A 27,693-nucleotide genomic window follows, 5' to 3' on the forward strand; every position below is an offset into this window, starting at 1 on the left:
AGCAATCTGCTTCTGTGTAGTGAAAATAAATAGTATTCTGATAAAACTAAAGGGAAATATCTTCTTTAATTATTTTGGAAAAAAATAAACCAGACCCTTACACACTTAATTTTGGGTTTTACTGTAATTACTACTTGTTGTAAATACCTCCAAGGCGTAAAACAGTTTAGTGTTAAAAGAATTTTACACAGGAAACCTTCAATCATCATGCAACACATGCTTTTATTTTCTGTGAATTTTCCTGTTGTTCTCAGAAGGGCAACGTCAGAGAAATTAAGCAAGAACTATTTGCATAATTATTAGAAGAGTACAACAGTTGGAAATTCTTGCTGTCAATATTATCAATGACTTCTGTGTATTGGCTCAACATGGAAGCCACTGATAATAAGCACAGCCAACCTCCATAAAAACACTTAGGTAGAACTCTTACTTTTATTTCAAGCTGACAAAATGAATTGCACGATTCTTAAATAAACAAAGTGAGTATCATAATTATCAGAGCAATGACTCCAAAGGTCCATATACTTATGATGTACTTTTACTTGGTCTCTATAGAGCTCCACTGTAAAAACAGATATACATACATATGAACATATGTAGCAGTAAAAGTACAGGAATGAAAAGAATGAAAGAGAGAGAGGGCAGGAACAAACAAGAGCTCAAAGAATTATTACAAATCTCTAGAACTTCGACTTGCAACATTGTACAATGTACACATTTGCGGTGGGCAGCAAAGTGATTCAGCTACACATATACAAACATCCATTCTTTTTCAGACTATTTTCCCAGATAGGTTATTACAGAATGTTGAGTAGAATTCCCTGTGCTATACAGCAGGTCCTTGTTGATTGCCTAGCATAGACCTACTTTTATGTATTTATTATTTGAGATGTTCAAAAAGCTTGGAAATATTGTCCCCTGTCCCCCCGGGGAAGCGGTCGTCCACTGCAGTGACTCAGATACTCCTTAGACTTGTGCGGTAGATCAAATATGTCTGGTTTACCTTTTGCCTCTAGTGTTCAGGTTACTTTCCACCTATGCTTGCTCCAGCTTCTAGGGCAGTTCAGAACACGTAATCATCCATCTTTTCCTACAGTCATATCTGTGAAAACAGGTATGCCATGGCTCTATTTTGTATTTGTATCAAATTTAACTTCCTAGGGCTAAATGCTCTCCCAGCTTGCCTAGAAAGCCATGGGTTGGAGGAGTGAAATAGCTCAAGAAAGGGGCTCTACTTTTGGCCCTTCCCTAAATCATCTCTGGAAGAATTCCTGCGGGATCAGTTTTGTTTTAATTTTTCCCCCATTATCATAGGGAATAGATAATACCAGGAAAGAACGGAGAGGCCTCCTCCCTGCTTTCTGGCATCTTTTAATGACTTCAGGATCTGACAGTTCTAGAGTTCATTGATCAGGGTCCCACTACAGTTAGTGGGATGCTCTGAGCAAGGGGCCACACCAACACGGTGCTAGGGAATAAAGGTGTGTTGACTTGCAGTCCACAGGATTTCAAGAATGCCCGAAAATTGCCTTACAGGCAGATGGAGGTGGAATGGGTGAGAGGAATCAAAACGCTTGTGATCTTAGCAAGCAAGTGGGAGAAACAATGAGAAAGTATAGATCAAGCCTATGCAAATATTATGCAAATACCTCTAGAGAAGCCCTGAATCCTCTACTCCTGCCACTAAACAAACATAAAACAAACATGAAACACTCACTGCTTCCCCTATTTCTTGCCTAAAGATCTGCCACGTCTGAATCATCTCACTGGATTTCGAAAGACAAAGAAAAGGGCCCATGGCCGTGGATATCAAGTGTAGTGGTTTATATTCCAGACTGCTTTGTTGACTATGATTAGTAGGTTAAGGTGATTTACTAGACGGAATGATAAATCTATCTTCTAAGGAACAGCAAGACATTCATGGGGAAGAAGTGACAGAGATGGCTGCCGAGTGTGTGGGACGAGAGGGAGGGGGTGTCAAATCTGAATGCGTCTCTCCTGGGTTGGACACTTGGGTGAACGGCGATTGCACACGGGAGAGAAAGTGATGTGCTGACTTCAAAACTCCAGGAAGAGCTTCAAGCCTTCCTGAGGCTAGTCAATTTTTACCTGGTTCTCCTGTCACAAAAGTTAGCCATGGCTGAGATGCTTCATCACCTACTCAAAAGAAACTTTCCAAAATGTTAAGGAACAGTTTGAGTCTTTCCATCCCAGTGACTAGAAATCATTTCCAGTGACTCTTCATTTTCTGTTGAGTGGCCTTCTGCCTTATGGTCAACATCATGGCCAAGCCAGTCCTATCGCTCACAACCTGAGCGGCCACTGTTCTCACCATGCAGAAGATCTGCGTAACAAAAGCATATCATTGATTAAAACTCAACCCCAATGAGAAGGAATAACAATGAGGCTCTCTCTTCTACTAAGTTAACCAAGAAATTCCACTAGTGCCTTTATTATGTACGCTGATAACATGTCCGTTTGGGGACGAAAATCTGTCAGGTTTAATCTGAAATTATGACACCACACATTCAGCCCGGAAATCTTATTTCGTGGTTGCACAGAACTGTCCAGTCTCTCCTTAAGAACATGAATCACGGCACTCTACCCAAGGCTTGCAATGTCAGGCCTCCAGTTTATATTTCTTTGCTGCAGGAATTTTGTGGTAATTGTTCCAGTTTATTGTACGCAATTTTGTAAACTTCCAAAAGTCCTCTGTGGGATAAAACGTGTATATGTCTGTAAATCAACTTAAATTAGCCCTTCCTTCTGTCTTTGAAACCAAACCCAGGGCTAGAAACACAGCAAATATCGAGATCCTCATAATGAGATTTTTCTTTTCCTTTTTAACTTGAGTCCACGTGTGAAAACCTTATGCCCAAACAACAAACAGGTGCTAAAACATCTGGAGCCAGTAGTTCTCTGGAAGCTTTGGTATTGGAAGGCCTCCCGACCCTAACCTTCTGTTGCAGGCGATTCCATCTCAGGGTTGCTACTGTGCTGAAGACTGGACCGTCAAAGACCATAAAGCAGATGTGGAAGGTGTTTCCAGGCAGGATTTGACCGACACAGATAAATTCCTGTACACTCTGTCCACCTGAATCACTGGATCACAAAGAAGGCCGTTTTAGGAGCAACTGCATTGCTACCACAGAAGACAAAAACCGTATGGCTTTGCCACACTCTGCGGAACACACACCTGGAAAAGCCCACATGGAAACCCTGGCTTGCGGCTTTCACCACATAGGTCAGAAGAGGGCCGAAGGAGAACGTCATTTTTGTTGTCTTCTTCTAAAGGGTCCTTACTTAAATTAGTTCATTTGATAATTATGCTCCTGTGTCAGTTGCACAAAGTAAAGGGCTAGCCATTTGAATTTGTATTTATTCAAGTTGAAAAAAAAATCTGTATGGAAAAGCGTCTTATTTCAGGGCTCCTCATACACAAACGGCCAATTGGAAGCGAAGGTAGAGGTTACCAAGGATAAACATCAGTCACTGCTTCAGAAAATCAGACTCCCTGTGTTTCTTGTGGGAGCCCATCTTTCTGGGCTAAACATAGGAATCAGGGCCTCTGTATCATGAGGTCCAAGAAGCATCATTTCTACCTTCGTCTAAGCGGACAGTACTCCTATAAACTGTGTAGATATAGCCTGCACAACTACACAGGGCAGCTCTGAAAGGAATGAGTGCTCCTGAGTGAGATCTCAGAAACTTCCTCAATATGCTTATCGAATATCCATAGCTTTTATCGTAAAAAAATTTTAAAGTACAAAATCTATTTATGATATGCTTTTGGTCAATTGTACCTTAGGGGTCGGCGAAAACCACAAAACTAAATTATCATGGATTCTTGGCCAAGCACACAGATGGACCAGTCAGGTATGACCCAAGTGTCTCCCTCTTATGGGAAGTAAAATCAACAAAAATATGAGAAAAAAGAAGTCTTCTCTACAGCTATTTAGTATACACGCCTCCAGCAACATGCCCAGAGGTCATAACAGAGATTCAAAGTAAAGAAATCAATCGTTCTGCTCTGGTAATCGTGAGAGAAGAGTCACCTGAAAGGACTAAGACCCTGGTTCTCAAATTCTGCATTTCAAAGAAATTTCTGCCTAATGCCAAAGCCGCTGGTCTGGAGACCACTTTGAGAATGACTGCACTAGGCTGATGCCGAGAGCACCTAACCAATGAGAATCCACGTGGACTGAAACTGCTAGAACAACATTCACATTAATAAATCAAGACGAGACAGGGTCAGAGTTCTATGCCTGATCTATTCCCAAACTTGTCATGAACGGAACATTTCTGACGAAATAAAGACTGCCTGAAATACATGACGTTAACTATGGTTTGCTTTGAGCACCGAGACTATGGAAAACTATTTTGTACATTACATGCCCTTTCCAAAGCTTAATGAACTGTAATGATAAAACAAAAGAAAGAGCAGTAGGTTTGTTTAAAAGATGATGAAGTGAAATGAGGTTGTTGTTGTTTTGCATTGAGGGGTGCGTGGGGACAGAGAAAGTCCAGGAAGACAGCAGGCATGAGAGAAGGTTAAGACAGACATGGCCAAAGAATCTGAAAAAAACAGGTATGTGTTTATGTATAACTGATTCACGTTGCTGTTTATATGAAACTAACACAACATGGTAAGTCAATGATACTCCAATACATTATTATTTTTCATTATTATTTTTTTGGAAAAAGAGAGAAGGTTAAGACATTCCTAGGAACAGGGACTGTTGTACAGCAAAGAGAAGAGGCAGCCAGGCATGCCTGAAGCACACTGCAACCAGCAAGATTAGGATCTATGTATTTTAGTTTAAAGTAAAAGCACCAGAGTGCTGCAACTCAATCAGTTTGCCCTGAGAATTTGAAACCGCATGAGTTTTGGGGGGATCATTACAGGGTGGTTGGAAATTAATGCATGTTTTCTGTTATCACTATAACAGGTGCTATATCTCATGGCCAGATAGTCTTCCTGAACCATTCATTCCAAGCCACATTCCAACTAAAAGACCTTGGAGTGATTCCTACTGTCCACAAAAAAGTCATACTTTGCAGTTGACTGCAAGCTAATTCTGCCCTATCTTTAGAGTTTTGTCCACATGCACCAGCCTTGGTCTGCTCATTGCTCCCTAAAGGCATTTTGAGAGAGTCTGGCTCATTGCTTTTGTCCCCCTCACCACTCTGTCATGACACAGTCTTCCCTTCCTGTTCCCCATCCAGCTTCAGTGCAGAGGAAAATATACCCACTTATAACAATGCAACCAGAGTAAAGATTTCTTCCTTCAGGTTGCATGTGGAACCTATTATAAAAATGTGTAAACTGTGAATCAAATTGTTCACCTCCTTGAGGAACCTAAAGATTAATTCTAGTTCAGGCTTTAAAAAAATGTGTATGGCACCTTTCAGAAGTGCTTGTTCCTTACACTCACTTTGGTCAGACAATTGATTGTCCTAGAAGTCAAAAGCCACCTTGAGGTGGCCCCTGGGCAAGGAACTGATAATCTGCCTTCTGCTTTTGGAGACACTATGCAGAATCATTTGAGATAGGAGACCCCTTTAATCTGTCCATTCTTTTCTAAAGTTATTCCTAATTTCATATGTTTACAGAGCTGGAAAGAGTATATCAAATAGTATCATAATTTTTTTTTTTTTTTTTTTTTTTTTTTTTTTGCTTTTTTAGGGCCGCACCCATGGCATATGGAAGTTCCTAGGCCAGGGGTCAAATCAGAGCTATAGCTGCTGGCCACAGTCACAGCCACAGCCACAGCAATGTGGGATCCCAGCGGCATCTGCGACCTACACCACAGCTCATGGCAACAGCGGATCCCCGACTCACTGAACAAGGCCAGGAATCAAACCCACATTCTCATGGATACTAGTTGGATTCGTTTTTGGTGCACCACAACGGGAACTCCTAGTATCCCAAATTTTTAAAAATCACATATATTGTATATATCACTGGAGTCAGCTAAATCCATACAACCAAACTTCAATGGGTGCTGTGGGCCTAGGAACAAGAGCACAGATGGAACAGAAAAGCATCATACCAGCACCTTCTTTTTCAGAGAACACTAGGAAGTAACATTGGTATGAAAGTGCCCTTCCTCACAGCCGCCTTAGACCACGGGCTGGTCTCTTCATGATCCTCCCCTCCGTGTATAATCGCCTGGAAATTCAACTCATGTCAGGGTCTTTAGAAAAGTGCAGGTGGCATCCTTTGCTGAAGTACCCCACATACAGAGGTGCTGAAAATCCAAACACGCAAGCAGTCTTTTTTACGGGTTGACCAGGGGGCCCCAAAGAGGGAAATTCGCAATATTCTATTCTGCTAAAGCTAGAGTCCTTTCAGAGCCCCTCAAATGAAGGGTGAGTTTTCACCATTTTGTTGGTCCTTCACACGGTGAAAAGGTAGAGAAAGTGTCTCATTGCTTTCCTGTACCATCAACAAGTCTTTATGGGGGGGAAAAGGAAAGAGAGTCTGCTCTCACACTTATAATTAATAGAATCACATGGGGCTGAAAACAAGAACCCTTTTCCCCTCTTGCCCTGGCTGTGCCCTCCCGAGTGGAATGACTGAAGCTCCCTGTCTCTGGTCTTCCTCAAATGAGTGCACTGCTGAGAGCAGTGGCTTCCAAATATGGCTGATGACTAGAGATATTTAACAAACTCATTGAAAATATATTTTCCTGGGCCTTATCCCCTGGATATTTTTATTCAACAGGCTAAGAAATCTGTAAAAGAAATTTATCAAGAGACGTCTGAAAATTCGATTCAAGAGAATCACCGGTCCATCCGATTTCTGCAGTCCCTTCAAAAATCTAAAAACCTATTTTGGGGTTCCCATCCCTTCCGTTTCCCACCAATAATGAAAGACACAGTGTAGGGACAAAGATGTTTATAGCACCTTTACCCATAATCTCCCACACTTGGAAGTAACCAAGATGTTTTTCAGTAAGTGCGGGCACAAGCTGTGGTCCACCTGGCAATGGAATATTATTCAGCACAAAGAAATCATGAGTTATCCAGCCATCAAAACACATGGGAGAAGCTTACATGCATGTTAGTAAGTGGAAGAAGCCAGTCTGAAGGGGGCTCCGTGTTGTATGATTCCAAGAATGGGACATGCCATGAAAGGCAAAACCACGGTGACAGGAAAAAGACCAGTGGTTGCCAGAGGTTGCAGGAAGGAAGGAATGAACAGGTGGGAGCACAGAGAATTTTGAGGGCTGTAAAACTAGGACATATGATACCCTATCTTGTGTATATGTCATTACACACGTGTCCAAACCCACAGAAGGTACAACACCAAGAGTGAACCCTAGTGTAAAACTACGGACTTTGGGTGATTGTGATGCATCAAAGCTGATCCATCATTTGTAACAAATAGTCACCCTTGTAGGGATGCTGATAACAGAAGTAGCTGTGCACATCTAGGGCATGGGGGTAGAGGAGAATCTCTTTACCTTATGTTCAGTTTTCCTGTAAGCCAAAAACTGCTCTAAAAAGGTAAGGTCTATTAATATGCATCGTATGACACAGTAGGAATTAATGAGTTAATTTTTCATAGTTTTTTGGGGGTTTTTTTTGGAAATGATAAAAATCATGTTGAAGGCAAAACCTTGCTTTTTATTTTTTTAGGTCATCAGTGTCAACGTTAGGTCCTTCCCTTGAGTTAGAGATCATAACACAGGGTGAAGGCAGTTGACTATGGGTATCCTCTTCGGTGTATGAAATCTTGCGTTACTATTCTAAAATAAGCAGCACACAGGTTGAGGAAAGCTTTCGGCAGCTCAGGCAATATGAGTGTAAGAGAGACAAAGAATAGAGCTTTTTTTTCTCAACTCAGTTTGTTTGCCACTGTAAAATTTAGGTGAAGGACGCCCGTTGAGCACACCAACACTCTCCATAGAGAGCACATACATTATTCTTAATCAAATGTAGAGAGAAAGCACATCTCCCAAACTATGATACTTAAATTGTTCTTTTCTTAAAATGATGCTGTTTCAGTCACCTTGGAAATATGTGCAAATGCAAATCTAAATCCCATATGCAGTAATGATTTGGTTGAAACAAGTACTATTCCCTCAAGCTATGTTGGTTTGGGGGGGAAAAATTACTCTTCTAATGGGAAGATTGCAATGGCTCTGCTCCTCAGGGAAAAAGAGAGGAAAAAAAGAACATGCAGATAAGATGTTCTTATTTATAACATGTAACAAGATACGTTGCAAGACACAAGCATCTTTCTGATGACTTATCCTGCTGATCACAGTACAAAAGAGTTTATTTTTATAATTACAACAGATGGAAAAACAATAAAATTCTACTTTAGGCTAATGCACTCTCACCCTTATTATCCTTTTTTTTTTTTTTTGGATGTGTGTCTCCCCTGAAGCTATATTATAACAATATAAAAATTGCAGAAATATGGTACCGCAGAAGCCTGACCAGATTTCCTAATTATCTGTCATGACTCAAGACTGCAGTGAGAAATTAGCTCTCCTGGGAAAGAAAAAAAAAAATTGATGGGGCTTAAAATAATAGAAAGAAGCTTATGATGTCTTTCCTCAACAAGTTGAGAAAGAAATCTATCCATTTTTATCGGACTGCCCTAACTTTCCCATTTCTCTCATATATATATTTGATTTCTGCTACAGAAAGGTGTAGTAATCATATTCCTCAAAATATGACATGTTGTCACAGAAAGATTCATTCTTATTTCATTATTCTCATTTCAAAAATTCCAATCCAGTCTTCTTAATTAATGTGTACAATTAACATAACAAATTAATATAAAAGAAATAAGGTATATGCACTTGGGAGATATATTCTCATATATATACTTATCTATAATGGCATCTATATCTATATATTTATATATAACTGGATCTGTATTTATATCTACCAATATACTCACTTCCTTCACCTCCGTATCCCCTGACTTCCCCTTTTACTCAGATGTGTCCATGTGGGCAAATTCTGGCCAACAGAAAGCAGGTGGAAGTAATATGCACCCGCCCCCAAAAAGCTTGCAAGTGTTGTTCTTTTCTCTGTCTTGTCATCCTTTAGACGAATAGCAACACACGGCGGCTGCAGAAGCCACACTTTGAAGGTGACAAAACCTTCATCACACTGGGTCCTTGAATGACTATGTGGATCTTAAAACTCATTCCCCAAAACATCCTGAGGATTATACCCTTATGGGAGTAAGATAAAGACTTCTGCAATTGCAGTTTATCTGCATTCCATTAAGGGGATCATTCCTTTCACTATAAGGAACCATCTTTTAAGGTTCACATGGTCTTTATGTTGTCAAAATTTTCCATCAGTTTTTTTTATGGCCACACCCTGAGTTCTCAGGCCAGGGACTGCATCCAAGCCACAGGTGTAACCTGAACCACAGCAGCTGCAACACAGCATAATTTAACCCATTGCACCAGGTGGGGATCAAACCTACACCCCCGTATCAACCTGAGCCACTGCAGTCTGGTTGTTAGTCCACCCAGCCACAGTGGGAACACCACATCAATTCCTGTCTTTTGTAATTCAGAGTGTCTGGAAAGCCACTCTATAGTGGAGATGACAATAAGCCAACTGGTTCCACCTCTTACCCTGGTTCACTGTGACAGGGAGGGATGCTGGACTTCTTGGGAAGCTTAGGTTGCTCACTCAACCATCAACTCTACAGAGTAATGAACCTGTTTGCGTAGCTGAAGGCAAACTACCTTAACTAAAATAAACTGTTTCAGCGAGGGGACACTGTAAGCCTTGAGTACACTGACAACCAGTAGGTAAAAATCTTTGACAAGTACCCATTTCAGCAGATAAGATGGTACCTTGCTGTTTGCAAAAACGAAACAAAAACAAAGCCTATCTCTAATAAAAATATGCCCTCAGTCAGATTAAATCAAAAAAGTGTAGCTTTACCCCACTTTAAATCCACTAATTGTTCCCAAGGACTCCCAGCTACATAGGCGGATTAGGAGTACACAGAAATATTGGACACGGTACTACGAGGGTTCTCCATGAGTTAGGCTGCTAGTGTATTTATTTTCTTATTTTTCACAGATTTTTTAAAAGAGCAGTTTTAGGTCTCTATGAAAATTGAGCAGACAGTATAATGAGTTCTCATATACCCTTTGCTCGCATATCTCCAGTTTCCCTGTTGTTAACATCCTGCATTCCTGGATATATTTGTTACAATTGGTGAACCAATACTGACACATTATTAGTAACTAAAGACCAGAGTTTACATTTGGGTTCACTGCGTTGCACGTTTCCATGGGTTTTGTCAAATGCATAATTTAGTCACCATTTACAGCATCTAACAGAATAGTTTCATGGCCCTACGAGTCTCCTATGCTCCACGTAGTCCTGTCCCCTGAACGCCTGACAAACGCTGATTCTTTACTTCCTGAATGCTTTTACGTTTTCCCAGATGTCACAGAGTGGGAATCACATGGTGTATACCTTTTTGGCTTCTTTCACTTAGCAACACGCAATTACCTTTCCTCCATGTCTTTCTGTGGCTGGCTAGAGCTTTTCTTCTCATTACTAGATAATATTCCCTTGGATGCATGTACTATTATTTGTTTATCCATTCGCCTATTGAAAAGATTGTCTCCAAGTTTTGGTAATCATGAAGAAAGTTGCTATTGATGGGTACCGATGTACAGAATTTCCTACGGACGTAAGTTTTCAACTCATCTGGGTAAATACTGAGGAGCACAATTGCTGGGTGGTGTGGTAAGAAACTGTCTATTTTGTAAACTTTTGTAAGAGACTGTCCATTTTCCAAAGTGGCTGTACTGTTTGGCTTTCCCACCAGCGATGAATGACAGTGTTCTGTTGCCCCATGATCTCACCAGCACTCGATGTTGTCAGTGATTTAATTTGCAATCACTAATGACAGAGGATGTTGAGTGTCTTTTCATATGTTTATTTAGCCTCTGTCCATTTTGATGAAGTCAGATATGGTGCCCATTTTTTGGCCATGTCTGTGGCAAGTGGAAGTTCCCAGGCCAGGGACAGAACTTGCTCCACAGCAAAGACCCAAGCCATTGTAGTGACAATGCCGGGTCCTTAACCCACTGATCCACAAGGGAACTCCTGTCCATTTATAAGAGTTGTTTATATTGTTGAGTTTTAAAGCTCTTTGTATTTTTGAAAAAAAGTCATTTATCAGATACAAGCTTTTCAGCTGTTTTCTCCTAGTCTGTGGCTTGTTTTTTAATTCTCTTAACAGTCTTTCACAGGCAGATGTTTTTCATTTTTAATGAGATCCAAATTATCAAATTTTTCTTTGAGTACAGTTTTGTTATTGTAACTAAAATATCACTGCCACATCCAAGATCATGTATGTATTCTATGTTATCTTTTGGCATTTATTTTTAATCTTAAAGTTATAACTTTCATAACATTTTGGGAAACAGAACCATGAGTTCCTGATTTGCATACTAGATTTCATAATTTTGATTGGTTCAGCACATTTCTGACATATACAATATTCCCCTAAACTGAGAAATCATGGGCATCTTTGTTGAGAAGGATGCATATTTCTCTCTGGCTACCCAAAATTCATGATTTTTTTTTTCTGAGCCTTTAGGAAACCTCTTGGGAATGAAACAGTGCATATTTACTCATAGGAAGAAAGGGGTGAGTGTGCCTTGAAATCATGACATCCACTGCTATATACCTACGAAGTCATGGCCGTTATATACCTGGTTTATTGAAAGCTCCCTTTTATAAGGGAGAAACATATTCCACTTAGTTCAATTATTAATATCAGCAATGAATAAACTGCTGACATCTTCCCCAAAGGATAAATCAAAGATCATCAGCCAAAGCTAGAGAAAGGCAGGATATACTTCCTCTCCGGTATGACTCAAGAGAGGAAACAGACCAAGTTAAAGAGAGTGCTAACCCCTCTAGTGGCAGAGTGGATCTTTAAAGAGAAAGGGGCCGATATAAAATTCTGTTCCTGAAAATTTTATGTTTATCTTTGAAAGCTGAGACTACATCGTAAGGCATAATAAGCTTAAATTTTTGATTTAGCATTCTGAAAAGATGCTGCCATCTATTTCGAAGAGGCTACCATTGCTCAAGACACTCTCAAAACTATCTCCTGGAATTATGCTTTTTCAAGGCACTTGTAAGAAATAAAAATAATTCAAATTGCTTTTTAATCTCAATTCAAAATGATGCGTATTGGAAAATAGAGGTTACTACTAAAACATAAAACAATTAATTTGACATTTCTCAGATTCAAAAAAGAATCAAAGAATCTATGAAGGTACAACAGCAAGAGTGAACTGTCATGTCAACCATGGACTCTGGGTCATGACGATTTGTCAGCGCAGGTTCATCAGTTTTAACAAATATACCATCTGCTGGGGATGCTGATAAGGGGGAATATTAGGAAAGTATGGGCCAAGAGGCAGATGGAAAATTTTTGACTTCCCACTCAATTTGGCTGTGAACTTTATACTGCTTTTAAAAAATAAAGTCTATTTAAAAAAAAAATTGTTAAAAGGATCCATGTACAACCATACAACATGATTCATCCTTAAATAGGTCCAATTATTGCAAATACACATTAAAAAGTGCCCCAATAGGTTTATCAAGTCTTATTCCCTACCGAAAGAAATGACATATGCATTTCTTCCCTCCTGGTTCATCACACCCGGGATCTTATTCACTTAATTTTTTTTTTTTTTTCACTAAAACTGACACTTTCATCTCACCAGTAACTGCTGCATAGAATAAAGTTTCTGGACCTTATCCCTCCCTTAAATAATTACGAAGAATCCAACATTCTGTGCAGTTACTTACTTTCATTACAACATTAAGCTACTCTCTCTTGATGGAGTCAGTGCTATTAGAACTCATTTCCCTGAGGTCTATTTCTCCCTTTTATGTTTTCAGCAGACTCTTAGTCTCCTTTTCTCATTTAGATTATTAACTCAGGGGAAGGGACTGTGCCTTACCCTATATCAACTACGTGTTCAATAAACATTATTAATTATTATTATTAAAATTCATAATGATGTGAGGCTTGGCCTAATCAATTTTAATTCAGACTCATCTAGTTCAATTCAATTTAATTTAGGAGGTGCCGCCCTGATATATTTTTTTAACCTAGACCTGCAATTTAGCTCTGCAATAGGTTCCTCATTTAATTTTTTTTTTTTAGACTCATAAATTTCCTTTATAGGCAAGAAGTTTTCTTTGTGCTATTGCTAAGATGCATTTTTAATCTGACAAATGCTCTTAAACTATTCTTATTTCCTTGCTCATTCAGAAATATCATCCAGAGCTTTTCATGTTAAAGCTGATTTTTCTCCCAGTGAATTAAAAGAAGCTAACCGAAACAAAGTCACCTCTGGGAGTCACTTTTGAATGTTGAATGTTAGGAAAGTGGGAAGAAGAGCGGGGTGTGACCTAATTGTTTCTGTGCTTTCCTATAGCAGGGTGGAAGATGGACTGAGCTGAGCAAGAGTGGAGACAATAAGATGCATTGCAAGACTATGGTCTTTTTCCAAGCTAGTGATGACAGGGATTGTATGAGACTCGGACAGTAAAGACATGGAGGTTTGCATGTAGACATTGAGAGGGGCGGGAAAAAAGAGCAATTCCTGATGGACAGGAAGCAGATGGGTCAAGGATGACCATGTGATACAGGGTGACAGTAGGTGATACAGGAGGGGCAGTGAGCTGGTGGCGGGTGTGAAAGTGTGAGCCATGAATATGATCAAGGCATGAAATGAAGGTTTGGAAGAGTTGGGAGCCACCTGTTATTGGGAAAGGACAGTAGCCCCCCAAAGGGAGGACAGTGAGTAGAATACAAAATAAAGAAATTCAAGGTTGAGAATACAGAATATGCCAATAATGATGGAGACAAAGAAAGACATGCAAATCAAAGGAGTATTCTGAGGAGTGAACAGAAAAAAAGGACAATGAGGAAAACATCAGGTTAGATAAGCCATCGGTTATTTCACCATCAGAGGCTCCTGAAAAGGAGACTAGCACATAATTTGGACCCTCTGGCACATGCTCTCTCTCAAGAAGAGTCTCCCTTATGAGGCACTGTGAACAGAGCTGACATGCATCTGAGGGGGGTTACTGGGCTGGCAGGCACTGCACACGTCTAGAGGAAGTTTGAGGTGGTATCTCTTCTGATAAATTAGCCTGTAAAGTGCTCAATATTTTTCTAGATAGAGTAGCTTTCTCTACTTCCTTCTAGCTATCTGCCCAACACTGAATGTTTCAGTGTCCACTCCTTCATCTATTTCAGCCATGGCCATCATCTCTCTATGCAACATCCAGTGATGGCTCAACCGAGGATGTGGTGAAACAAACATCTGCTCATGCACATCCTGTTGAAATACAGACCAAAGCCCCAAGCATTTTTAGCTGACAAGTTCTCTGTACAGATGCAGCGCTTTACACTTAGCCAGAAGCATTCTACGTGCCACAAGCAGGCACAAGTGTGATCCTTATTGCCGTAACATAGGCAGATTTTCCTCTGAGTTCTCTAATTCCCATGACGTTCTAACCAGGTTTAGCTGTGATGTTACGGTCTAAAGGATAAGGCTTTGGATCATCATGAGAAGGTCAAAATGAAGTCATTTTGATTTATTTGGAATAAAACAAGCAAATGATAAAAATCTGTGATTTCCAGAAGCAACAAATCTTCTATTGGAGATGGAGTGAATGAGAAAACTCATAAAAGAAAATTTCAAGCTGAGGATCCCACCAGGCTGATCTACCACAGAGATGATGAGAAGTTGCATGTAGTGGAGAACAGAGCACAAGGACAGAGATTAGAGTCAGGGCATTGTACTCCTGACTGAATTAATGCTCTTGTCTCCACTATCAATATCTCTAAAGTGTGGGTGTGTGACACAAGAGCTCTAAAAGGAAGTCACCTAGACACACGTGGACCAAAAGAGGTACTCAAGAAACTCTAGGTGCCCTTCTCCAATGATAATCTTGGGCTATGATTTTAGAGGTATTGGGCACACGCAAATGTTGTGTTTTGGTCAACTCTACTCCAATGCACGTGAGCAGCAACTTCACAGTAAATATAAGAATCACCTCTTCGCCTTCACTGCTTACCTGATGTCTTTCACAGAAACAATTTTGAATATAATGTTTTTGCTATGAGGGAAATGATTGCATTATCTAAAGCCAGGTCATGATATGGGCAAACTGTCATTTCTTCCCTATAACCGTGTCAGGAACTCCAGGGTAGATGGTCTAATCCATAGTTTCCATGATGCAACCCCCAAACACTTCAGGTCAATTATTAAATACTGTAAAATAGAAAGCAAACCACCCCAAAACCTGTCCAAACACTCGTTTATGTAATGAGGACACATAATGGGTGAGCTTTTGAACAAGTCATAGACTAGACAGAGAGTTTAAAAATGGTCTTCAGAGTTTCCACTGCGGCACAATGGGATCAGTGGTATCTCTGCAGTGCTGGGACGCAGGTTTGATCCTGGCCTGGAACAGTAGGTTAAGGATCTGGCATTGCCCCAGTTGCAGCGCAGGTTGTATACTGTGGCTCAGATCTGATCCCTGGCCCAAGGACTCCATATGCTTCCAGGAGGCAAAAAAAAAAAAAAAAAAAAAAAAAGAAAGAAAGAAAAAAGAAAGAAAGAAATGGAAAAAGAAAAGAAAAAAATGGTCTCCAAACATAAACACCTATTGCACTGAATTGGCTGAGATCAATTGAAATCACAAAAGCGTGACCTTGCCCAACAGGCAGTAGAAACTTTGGGTTGATGAGCTCATTACATCTTTAATGTTCAAAGAGAGATTGGGACGGCGTTAAGGTTGATTGATGGAGTGAAGCTGCAAGTTAGTCAACAAAGAAGAACAAGAGAGAAAAATTAATAACAACTGAAAAGTAAAATCAAAAGTAGTGCCTTGACCTGAGCTTACAGAGGCTGGGAAACTCAGCAATGATGTTTTTCACTTCATCCATAACACACGCTGTTCTTCTCTGGTCCTGAAAATAGCATGTGACCTATGAAGCATCCTATTAGCTGTTTCAGGAAAGCACATTTTCTTCTGAAAAGAAATTGGTTTAAGAATCAAAGAAACAAGTACAAACACAAAGCCAACACACTGGGGTCCACGTTGGGCACTCATTCAAAATGTCATGTCATTCGAACATGTCTCCTGTTTTTAATGGTGCTTCACTTGGGTCTAATCACATTCAAACCCTGCTGGGTTGCATGCCATTAGATGCTTTAAAAATGTATAGCCAAGACACAACTGAAATAAAAAGCTCGCATGAGCCAGCAGCTGAAGTACAGAAAGAAGAGGCCTCTGGGATTTTATTTCGTCTGGTGCAACCGACTCACAAGGTCATCTCTGACTTGCTACCCACCTGTGCTCCGTTCTCTCATTGTTAAAATAAGAGTGATCATTAGAAATGATTGATGACCTCGGTCTGTCAGATTTATTTTCCTTAAATTACATTGAGGAGTGTGTTTCAGGAAACCAGACCAATAACTCTTATTGTCTTTTTTTCTTTCACGTTATAACATGAATGTGGTTGGGAAGACAATCCCAAACAGATTTCTACCAAAATGTGAGCTGTGCTATTTCTGTATTTTCCAGGTATGCCATTGTTCTAAAAAGTTTCGCATGAAAAAGGATGATATAAAACTTTCTTCCCAAAGATTTCAAATGGTGCGTCTTCCTGTTCTGATCATTTGAGCTCTGTAGAAGGTCATATTAAATTGTATGTGGACATCAAACACCGTTAGGTATCTTTAGGCAAGTACACAGGAATCATTGGTCTTTTGATTATTTTCCCCTGAAGTCTGAACATTTGCTCATGAAGGCTTTGCTATGTTTTTATTTTTTTGATTGTTGACATTCAAATGGAATTGAACCAAGAGATTTCTGGTCAGAAGAAAAAAAAAAAAAAAAAAAAAAGATAAAACTGATAGAAGCCAAAGGAGCTTCTGAGAGTGTGAGTGTGTGACAATCTTCCAATGTGACTGCTTTCCTATCCCAGGTGCCGGAGTGATGTAATCAGAAATAAAGTGCATTTTATGATAAATGCCTTGGGGTAAATGTAGCTCACAAAAGATATTACACTTTTCTTCTCTTTTGCTTCCCCACCCCCCAAAAAAACTTTGTCTGGAATTGCCTTAATATTAGCTGGTTCTCAGAAGATAAAGGGAAACTCACACACTTATGCTGATCAAGTTTGGCTGCTGGAGCTAAAAGATGAAGGAATCATGTTTTCTTTTCTTATCCCAGAACAACTACACATTAACATGTTTTGCCCCGAATAACCGAATGTGACTTGAAATATGAAAGAACATATTGGAGGTGCAGACAGCTCTTCCCAAAGTAAATTAAAATGGCATAGATTTAAAAACAAAACACTCCTGGAGGAGGCTGCAGAACTCAATCTGTGCCATTGACAACATCATCAGACACCAAGAATAAAACCGTGACCCAGTGAGTGAGCGGGAGGCTGGACACATGGGCAGGCCAATGAGACACACGGGTCGGCAGGCACCGGATGGGCACCGAGGGGACTCGGGAGAGCAGCTAAGCGACTGTGTCGGAGCGACAGCAGCTCAGCAGATCAAAGGGGCCTCCTCCGCTGCAGCAGTATGATCAACAGGCGGACACTGCTTGAGTTGAGCAGTGTCGGAGTCGCAACAAACATGGTGAATCGGCATCACTCTCTGACCTCAGCCCAAAGCGGGGAGCCCATCAAGTACCACTGAACACTTCTCCTTCAGACCCACACCCTCCCAGCATCCTAAGAAGCACAACTTTAAAATGATAGGGTGCTGTGACATGTGTAATGGCTGGGCCACCCAACCGTCTGCTTCCAGCCCCAGCCTCCCTTTTGCAGGAAATTCCCGGTTCAGGTGAGAGCCCAGCAGGACTGGGGCTGTTAGTTACGAGACCATGTGAATAACTACTGATGACTAAATGTGAAGGTAAGGTGACCTCTGCCTGAAGACCAAACTAAGAGAGACGAAGAGATGCTCAGGCTGCACTTGGGAAACTAATCTTTTCATACCATGTTTAAACATCTCTTCCTGATTCCAAAAATAGTGTCCCTGGCGAAGAGAGCATAAGTCCCGCAGCCAAATATGTCTAACCTTTCCGCAGCCTCAACTTCTGGCCCGGGGGCTGAGGGTTCACCCCCTTCCCACCCACCTCTGATGCCCCTTTCTCATCCCGGAATGAATACAAAACTCCTCATTTATCTGTCACCATGGTGGCATCAACAGTGTGAGATCTAAAGGTTGAAGCACACTCCTCAGGTGGGTGGATCTCACCTGGGGCAGGTGCCTGGAGGGCTTTTCTTTTTTATGGCTTTTTTTTTTTTCTCAATTAGAGTAAAGTTGATTGCTAGTGTTGTGTCAATTTCTGCTGTATAGAAGAGGGACCCCGTCATACATATATATACATACATATATGTACATGCTTTTTCTCATGCTATTTTCCATCATGGTCTAACCAAGAGATTGGATATCGTTCCCTGTGCAGTACATGAGGACTTCATGGATTATCCATTCTAAACGTAATAGTTTTCAACTCCTGACCCCAAAATCCTCGTTGCTCCCCCTCCCTCCCCCTCGGCAACCACAAGTCTGTTCCCCAGATCCATGAGTCTGTTTCTGTTCAGTCTCATGGAAGGTTCATTCATGCCATGTTTTAGATTCCACATATAAGTGATAGCATATGGTATTTGTCTATCTCTGACTTCCTTCACTTAGTGTGAGAATCTCAAGTTGCATCCATGTTGCTGCAAATAGGTGGGCTCTTTCTTTCTTTCCTTTTTTTTTTCCTTTTTAGGGTTGCACCTGTGGCACATGGAGGTTCCCAGGCTAGGGGTCAAACCGGAGATGCAGCTGCAAGTCTATGCCACAGCCAAGGCAACGCCAGATCTGAGCTGCATCTGCAACCTACACTACAGCACATGGCAACAATGGATCCTTAACCCACTGAGTGAGGCCAGGGATTGAACCCTCATCCTCATGGATACTAGTCAGGTTCATAAGCCCCTGAGCCACAAGAAGAATTCCAGGAGGGCTTCTTAAAATTCAGTGCTGGGCCCCATCCCTAAGTCTGAGTCTGTGTGTCTGGGCGGGGCCAGGGAATGTGCATTTCTAACAAGAGCCGGGTAATCCTGATGCCTCCGCCTCGGGAGAGTATCACTCAGACCACGTCTGTCTCCCGCACTACTCCGTTTTATATAAAAATAAAATTCCAGAGCTGAGAAGACTGTGGAGTATATCTAGTTCAAATACCTCCTTTCAGGGGAAACAGAAAGGTTAAAGAGCATAACTGCTGTCACAAACCGGGATGCCTGATTTCTAGTTCCGAGGTGCTTTCAGGGCATTACCTACCTCATAGCTTTTAATGTTTCCAGTGAACTGTATCCCTGCAAAGTTCTCCTGAATTTATACTGGTTGCATAAAACATTATGCGAGGCTTTATGAAAGGACTAGGACTCCTCTGTGCTAAGCACCAAATTAAGGATCAAACTCTCAAGTTTATAATGATCATCTTTAATTTTTGAAGGTAAGGTCTTCATTTTTATATGAATTGGACAATCGTTGAGTATTGACTAGAGACCAAAACAGTTGAATTTGTTGGGTCTGCTGGAATCAGATTTACAAGTTTGGTTTTTTGGTCAGCAGCCTGCATGATTTCACTATTGAAAAAAAAGCTAATACCTTTCTGAATAAAACTCTAAGACAACACATTCTCCTCCGCCAGTGTTGCATTTCAAGTATATTTTTGTGACATCTCTGAGTCATTCTGTGTGTGTGTGAGATTGTGTGTGTGTTTGTGCTGTAAGAGATGTGTACAGGAGCCACAGGGAGGCAACAACGCTGTGTCTTGAGTGGCTTCATTTTCATTTTGCAGCTGACTGTTCTTGACAGATATTATGGCAACACTATTTCCATCTTTCCAAGACAGTACTAGTTCTTTGCTTGCGTTTGCAAACCAAATCCGAGCTCGACTCATGTGACAGTGGAGAATGGCGCACTTAGAAAACACAAACCCAAACTGCAGGCACACACAGGTCTCATGACCATCACCTACCTGAAAGCCAAGATTCCGAGAGGGGGCAGGCTCCCAGGCGTCCTGTTCCAGGTGACTGAGAAGGAATTCCATGGAACTGGTCTTGGAAGATGTGGGATTTCAAGGAAAAAGTTTGAAACCGTGAATGCTGGTTTGGTTTGATTGCTCTGGTTTTTGTTATTCTCACTGACCAATCCTCAAAACTTGGCTGTATCCCCATTGTGACAGAGAGAGAAATATAAACCTTGTCACTCTAGGTGAATACCCGGAGATGTGAGAATGGCAGGCAGCAGGAATTCTTCAGCAGACACACTTCTCCTGGAACAGTGGCAGGTGTTTCTTCCAGTACCTTAAGTACTTCCTTCAAGTTGCCAATTATTTTCAGTCCATCTAAACTACGGGCATCCTCAGTTATCTGGCAGCTGTGACTAACACTCCTTTGAGGTTACCTGCAGTTACAGTGATTCAGATGCTAATTCCTGAAGCTGCCTTTCTTACACAAACTTTTTTAAAAGCAGCCCACAGGAGGACTTCAGAGGGTTTGTGATGTGATGGATTTTAACATTTGGGCTCCTAAGAGAGAGAGGGCTATGACTACTCTTCTTGACAGTGGAACTTCAGTGTGTAAACCCAGGGTGAATGACCTTGATGGTCAAAGACAAAAAAAAATCTAGAGTCACCTAAGCGTCACATGTCTGAAACTGTTGGTGGGAATGCAGCTCTGGAATAATGGAAGGAACCCTGCGATATCATCTGGTTACAGAGTTATGAAAATAATATTTAAAGAATCTGGGACAAATGTCCATTTTCTTTCGGAAAGATTACAAAAATAATCAGTTCTGAGTTAATGCTCTTTTAATAACTAACAAAGTGAATATATTAGAGGCACGGTGACCTTGGCCCCAGGAAGCTTATCATTTGGTAGGAAAAACAACCATGTAACTAGCTATGAATTTAAAGTAGAGGTAATAATTAAATATACATCCCAATATAAACAACGTTGAAATGCTATGGAAGAACAGAGGTAGGAGTGATTAAATCTACCCGGGTACCACTGGAGGAAAGGGCCCATAGCCAGTAGATTGGGAGCTGCATCTTTAAGGATGAAACAATCTTTGGTAGGTCAGAGTTCTGGCAAAGCCACCAAGAGCTAGGAATGTGCACGGATTTGTCCGGGAAAATGGTAAATGTAGCCAGAGTGAGGAACTAAGCAGAGTGAAGAAGTGAGACTAAAGATGTTGGGAAGTCCAGTCTGCACGAAACGTTGAAGCCACGTGAAAGGATGAAATGTCTCCTTCAGGCAATTTTAATCCATCGAAGTTTTTTTTTTGTTTGTTTGTTTTTTTCTTCCTGCACCTGTAGCATATGGAAGTTCCCAGGCTAGGGGTCAAATCAGAACGGCCTCTGACGCCTGAGTCACAGCCACAGCCACAGTAACATGGGATCCAAGCTGCATCTGCAACTTATGCTGCATCTTGCAGGTACACTGGATTTTTAACTCCCTGAGCAAGGCCAGGGATCAAGCCTGCATGCTCACAGAGATTACCGTGGGTTCCTAAACCACGGAGCCACAATGGGAACTCCCCACTGAAGGTTTTGAGCAGAGGTACAGCAACGCTAAGACTAGGCTTTGGGTGGACAAGGTTGGTGCCAACTGCCTCCTGGAGCTCATCTCTTACCACTTGCTCTCATGCCACGTCCCTCCACAAGGCTCGCTGCTGTTCCATGGACCCACCCAGCATGCTTCTACCTCTGGGGCTTTGCACTTGCTGTTCCTTCTTCCAGGAGATCCACATGACTTCCTCCTTATTCCTGCCCATCTTTCACTTCTCTGTGCAAACGCCACCTTGTTAATCAAGCCTCCCTTTCTGACTCTAACACCCCCACCCCCATGGATTCCCACCTGCCTTCTTTGCTATGTTTGTTCCGTAGAATGTGTCACCGTCTAGCTTACTTTATGGAGCATCTCTCTACTCTTTACTTCCATGAGGGCAAGGATTTGGGTTTGCTTTTTGCTTTGTCCACTGCCTAGCACAGGACTTGAGGCTCAACAGATCCTTGTTAAGTGAATGGGAAAGTGTGGGAAGGAGCATGGTCTAGTCAGCTGTGGCTGCCGGAACAAAGACGAAGACTGGGCAGCAGAAAAACCTGAGAAAATGTATTTTCTCTGTTCTGAGGGCTGGAAGCCTCAGATGCAGGTGCCAGCATCGAGAGGCTGTGGTGACACCTCAGCCTGGCTTGCAGATGACTGTCCTCTTGTGGTGCCCTGATGTGACAGGGGGACAGGGAGAGGGAGAAGTGCTCTCATATCTCCTCATTTATTTTTGGCAGCACCCACAGCATGTGCAAGTTCCAAGTCCAGGGATCCAACCTATACCACAGTAGTGACCAGAGCCACAGCAGTGACAATGCTGGATCCTTAACCCACTGGGCCACCAGGGAACTCTTCTCATATCTCCACTTACAAGGACACAAACCCCACTCTCATGACCTCCTGTAAAGCCAGTTTCTTGCCAAGGCCCCACCTGCAAATGCCATCCCATGGGGGTTAAGGCTTGAACATATGATTCGGTGGGGACGCAAACATTCAGTCCATAACAGAGCAACTGGAGAACCAAAAGGGGAAATGAATGGGATATTCTCTGATTTCAAGGGAGGAAATACTTCCCGGCAGGAGTCAGCCAACCCGCTTCAGCCCCCAACCATCCTGGAAACTGACAGCCCCAGAGGAAACGTGGCAATGGCCATAACAAAGGGAAGCTATAACACATCAGAAATGGAAATGCCTTTTAGCTGGAGTAACAATGGGAATATAATGAAAGAGGCACATGGGGTCCACTGGAAAAAATAGGGCAAAGGGGGCAGAGACAAAGTCTTTACATGATTCAAACACCACTGCTCTGGAAGAATGAGAGATAATGAGATAAGGCAGCGAAGAGAAGCTGTGTGAGGACGCGCTGGTGGAAGAACTGGCCACGCTTCCAGCATCACCACGCAACAGACAGAAAGCACGGCCACGGGCAGGATGCGTGGTATGGGAGGTGACAACGCAGGTAGGGGGTCTGAAGAATGACCCCCAGGACCACGTCTCACCTTTGAATTTGACACAAAGGTCAGCAATGAGAGAACAGAGTAGAGAGAATTCTTTTTTTGCTTTTTGTTTGCTTGTTTGTTTCTCTGGGCAGTGTGTACATTGAACAAAAACTAGCCCAGCTGTGCTTCCCATGAGATGGAAAAACCATAATGACCAATAAAGCTACATAACTTCTATGACCACAAAAAGGTAACTGGGCCAAAAGGAAGGGGCCATCTTGCTAAACAAGATGAATTCAACTCTCTGAAGGAGACATACCGAAGAGGGCAGAAAATATAGATTAATTCAGAGAAGAGAGTTCTAAAGAAACTTGAGAAAATACATCAATTCAACGACTTTGCCAGCTGAAAGGACAAAATATTTAAGATTTGGAAGGGAAGACAAACAGGACTGCCAAATTATAAATCGGGAAGGATACAGCCACAGACGAAAGATGGATAGAGGCAATGGTTATGATGTAGATGATACCAAGAACTCACAGGGAAAAGATAAAGAAAAATGTGAGAGACATGGGGGAAAAAACAGATCCAATCTGCAGAGCAAAGAATTTACAGATGTATAAAAGCGTTATCTTAAAAAGGATGGAAGAAGTAGTTAAAATAACTAAAGAAATACACGTGCATACAGAGTAGAGAGACATGATATGTGGGTCACAGCAGACTACGACACATCCCCCACCACCCGACCCCCACCCCAGCACCCCCACTGCCACCATCTTGCCCTTTGACCTCCCGTTTCTTTGAAGGATTTGTCCTATGCACTCATCTCTCAGTTTCTAACTCCTCACTTCTCTTCCTGCTTCAGGAACTGTATTTAATGCATGGGATGTTCAAATGGACGTAGCATCGCTGATGAAATCAGACAGAAAGCATGCAATGTTCTATTACCCTCTATTAATTTCTTACATGTCAGGAGTTCCTGTTGTGGCTCAGCCGAAACGATTCTGACTAGGAACCATGAGGTTGCGGGTTCGATCCCTGGCCTTGCTCAGTGGGTTAAGGATCCAGCGTTGCTGTGGCTGTAGTGTATGCCGGCAGCAATAGCTCCTATTGGATCCCTAGCCTGGGAACTTCCATATGCCATGGGGGAGGGTCCCCTAAAAAGACAAAAAAAAATTTTGTCTTATATGTTGAACTAAGAAAAGTGCTAGGTGTGCTATTTTATTTTTTAAAAATATAAAACCAATGCTACCTTTCATTCAATGTTTTGAAAAGTGATCTTGACTTTCAACAAAACTAGAAACTGCGCTTTGTCTGATAAAAATGCTTCAGGGACACTGATGAAATGCCATTTCCTTTCTTTTGCTTGCAGAACGATGCGTTAGGAGGTTCCATCACTGTGTTCAAACTATTTCTGGATTTTTCCGGTCACTTTTATTTTCTCTCCTGAGTTTCACTTTTGGCCACCTGTCCGATTTAAGTAACTTAGAGATTTTGAAAAATTATGTTGCAATCCTTGGATTAGAAAGCACAACAAAAACAAGAACTACGGGTAATTCTCAAATTAGCAAAGAAGGTTCTATTTCAGGGCCATTCTGGACCTTGAGCACAGATGACGCCTTGACGTCTGACAGTCAGCAATGGGCCCTCGCCCAGCTCTGGGAAGAAGGTCCGTGGAACCCAGCTGCTGCCTGTCCCTATGATGATGCCAACAAGGTTTGGCGTTGCTGAAGCCATCATGTCATCTGCATTTCCTGTTTCTCAAATGACTTGAGAGGAGCCCAGACAGTTTCTATTTAGGGATTCTGTCATAATGGTACTAAGTCTCTGATAAAACGAAGCCACTATAGACAAGAGAAAATGTCCATACCTTGACACCCAAATGCATGAGGCCAAGAAGCACCCCGCCCTCAACACTCTCCCTGGAACAGCTCAGCCCAGTGCCGTACAGCCCAGCCCAGCCCATCACAGCATCGCACGGCTACCTGGGCCCAGCACAGCTGTCTTCTGCCAAACTGAAAGGCAACATTCGGCTCCGCCTTGAGCGTGGACAGGCTTCTGCAACACACATAAGGGACTCCCAGGGGCACCCAGTGGCTTCTTGGTTAAGAGAGATTCCTGCTGAAGTAAAGCTATTTATATTTGCTTCAACATTCAGGAAACCACTCCTCATGAAATTTTAGTAAAATATCCTTTGGTTTTCTTAGTCTCGTATTTCCCCTTTTGATCCTGCACAGAAGAGGAGTGGATTGTTACAGTGAACTTTTCTTAAGAACCACCTCCCCCACGCTGTAAACCAGAAGCTCAATGGAAGTCTTCATCCAGCAATTATATCACATATACAGGACGTAGAAGAGATGAAATACGTAGGACCAGAGGAATCATTGGATCCAGTGTCCTATCATACTTCTGGGTTTCACTTAAAGGACATTCTTGTGGTTAACGTTTGCTTTTCTCTTTGGATTTTACTTCAGGATGATCACTGATAAGCAATACACCTTGTATTTCCATACATAATCCCTTTAGGTCTCCGTAATAGTCAAAGGTATTAATCCCTAATAACTGATTTCTTCTTGAATTAATGAAACAAGTTAAGGAACGCTTTGATCCAAAAAAATGAAAATAACTTAAGAATGACTCTCCTCCCCTCAAAAAAATTGATGATGAAGACAAAGACGAGAAGAAACTAAATGTAACAGCAGTGGTTCCAATTTCTACCTGGGGTCCTAAATCTTTTGACTTCTGATGTCTTGCAAGGCACAGGGGAAATCAAACAGCTGTGTGGAGTGAATCCTTTTAACATTTTCTCAACTTTGTTCTCTAGAACAAAAACGCATCTTGAAATATTAATAGAGGGGCTGTGAGAAAGAATGTTCCATGACCCAGTCCATTTTGGGAATGTTTTCTGATACACCTCCTCTTGGAGAGAGGGTGTGCTCAAAGGTCTGAGTCATCCTACAGAAACGTGTTTTTGTTTGCTTAACCAGAGTCACCGACATGTATCTTACCCTGGAAACCCCCTGCCCCATCGCGATGAAGCTCTGGCTTATAATGAAGTATAAATCTGACTGACAGGGGTAACTTAACAGACCGCTTTAAACCGAGCCTATTATTTTCACACATATTAAAATTGCCAGCTGGATAACAAAAACACGGCCTCACACGACCGACTCCCTTCAGCTAGAAATGCCCTTTATCTGCTTATTTACGTCAAACTCAGCGCTGGATTGATGACTTCACAATGGCAAACATGTCTATGCTGCAGTGCTGATAACGTGGAAAGATCAGCCTTTTTGCTTTCCTTCCTGAGAGCATCTCTCGCGGTGTTTTTGTTTTCCCTGTGCCTCCCTGGTTCCCAGAATGTGACCTGTGTCGTCTCCTCTCCTTTGATGATTATGGGCATGAAAAGACTTAGATGTGGAGGGAAAAGACAATGGCCCCAGGCCAGAGAAGTAAGTAGGGACTAAATGGTTAGAGAAGATTATACATCTTGAAATCTAGTTCCCCAGAGCAATCATCATTGGTTTTGCGACCACCCCGTAGGGTGAGGGGGCCCCCTTCTCTCTGAAACTAGTTAAGAGCAAAACAAAGCTCAAAGGAAAAAAAAATTAAAAATAACAAAGAAAACCCTACCCTTTCCATCTTACTCTATCCCTGGCTAGATACACTCGACACTGCCAGCTTGCATTTACTCCAGATGACTTATATACCAATGTCCCATCATCTAAGTGTAGCCTACTTAAGAACTCTGCCTATAGCCAGAGAGTTGGATTTCATGCTCAGAACATAACTCCAGCCAGCGGTGAATTGGGTGCTGATCATGTCAACATACTTAAAATCGCACTGACTGTACTACAGGCAAGTCCAAACACTGCACAGACAAAACACCAGAAGAGAAAAACGGTTCTGAAGAATGGTTGATAGTTTTTGCTTATTTCTTTGTTGCTTCAGATGTGTTAATATTTATTTGCTTCTTTCTTTGTTTCCTTTTTATGGTTGCACCTGCAGTATATGGCGGTTCCCAGGCTAGGGGTCTAATCGGCACGACAGCTGCCGGTCTACACCACAGCCACAGCCACAGCCACACCAGATCTGAGCCCCCTCTGTGACCTACACCACAGCTCACGGTAATGCCGGATCCTTAGCCCACTGAACGAGGCCAGGGATCAAACCCTCATCCTCATGGGTACTAGTCGGGTTCTTAACCTACTGAGCTACAACAGGAACTCCTATTTGATGGTAAGATGGTACAAGAAATCTATAATTTCCAGAGATTGGCACTTAAGGAAACTCGGTATTGGGAGACGCCTTTTCCTTCCTTGCGAGGGAAACTGATTATTTCCAACATCCTCTGAATAACCAAAAGTCATCTGGCACATAGTTTTGTTTTGTTTTTTCATTAGTGTAAATAAGCTGGCAAACACCTCTACAAAGGGTGGCCTGAGCTCAAGCCGGAGACCCTCCCCACGAAATAACACGGAGGGGTCAGAATGAGACAGGAGAGGTGGGGAGCATCCGGGCAGTACAATTCTCTTCCCCTGAAGCACAGCAGCAGACATTTCGAGGCGCTGACAT

At 41.9% G+C, this 27,693-nt stretch overlaps 1 long non-coding RNA gene across 1 annotated transcript in view; it reads right to left on the minus strand.

Annotated features, from left to right (window-relative positions):
- Positions 1 to 202: 202 nt before the first annotated feature.
- Positions 203 to 27,693, minus strand: part of LOC146399587 (uncharacterized) — a 396,905-nt gene continuing 369,414 nt past the window's right edge. The window contains exon 11 of the long non-coding RNA XR_014818122.1: positions 203 to 2,344. This is a non-coding gene — a long non-coding RNA (uncharacterized LOC146399587). The remainder of the gene's footprint in view (positions 2,345 to 27,693) is intronic.

The sequence above is a fragment of the Sus scrofa genome, chromosome 10, assembly GCF_054392235.1.
Source record: "Sus scrofa isolate SSC_HxYL_T2T_F1_AM1 chromosome 10, Sscrofa_HxYL_maternal_Yorkshire_Landrace_v2.0, whole genome shotgun sequence".
Classification (NCBI taxonomy): domain Eukaryota; kingdom Metazoa; phylum Chordata; class Mammalia; order Artiodactyla; family Suidae; genus Sus; species Sus scrofa.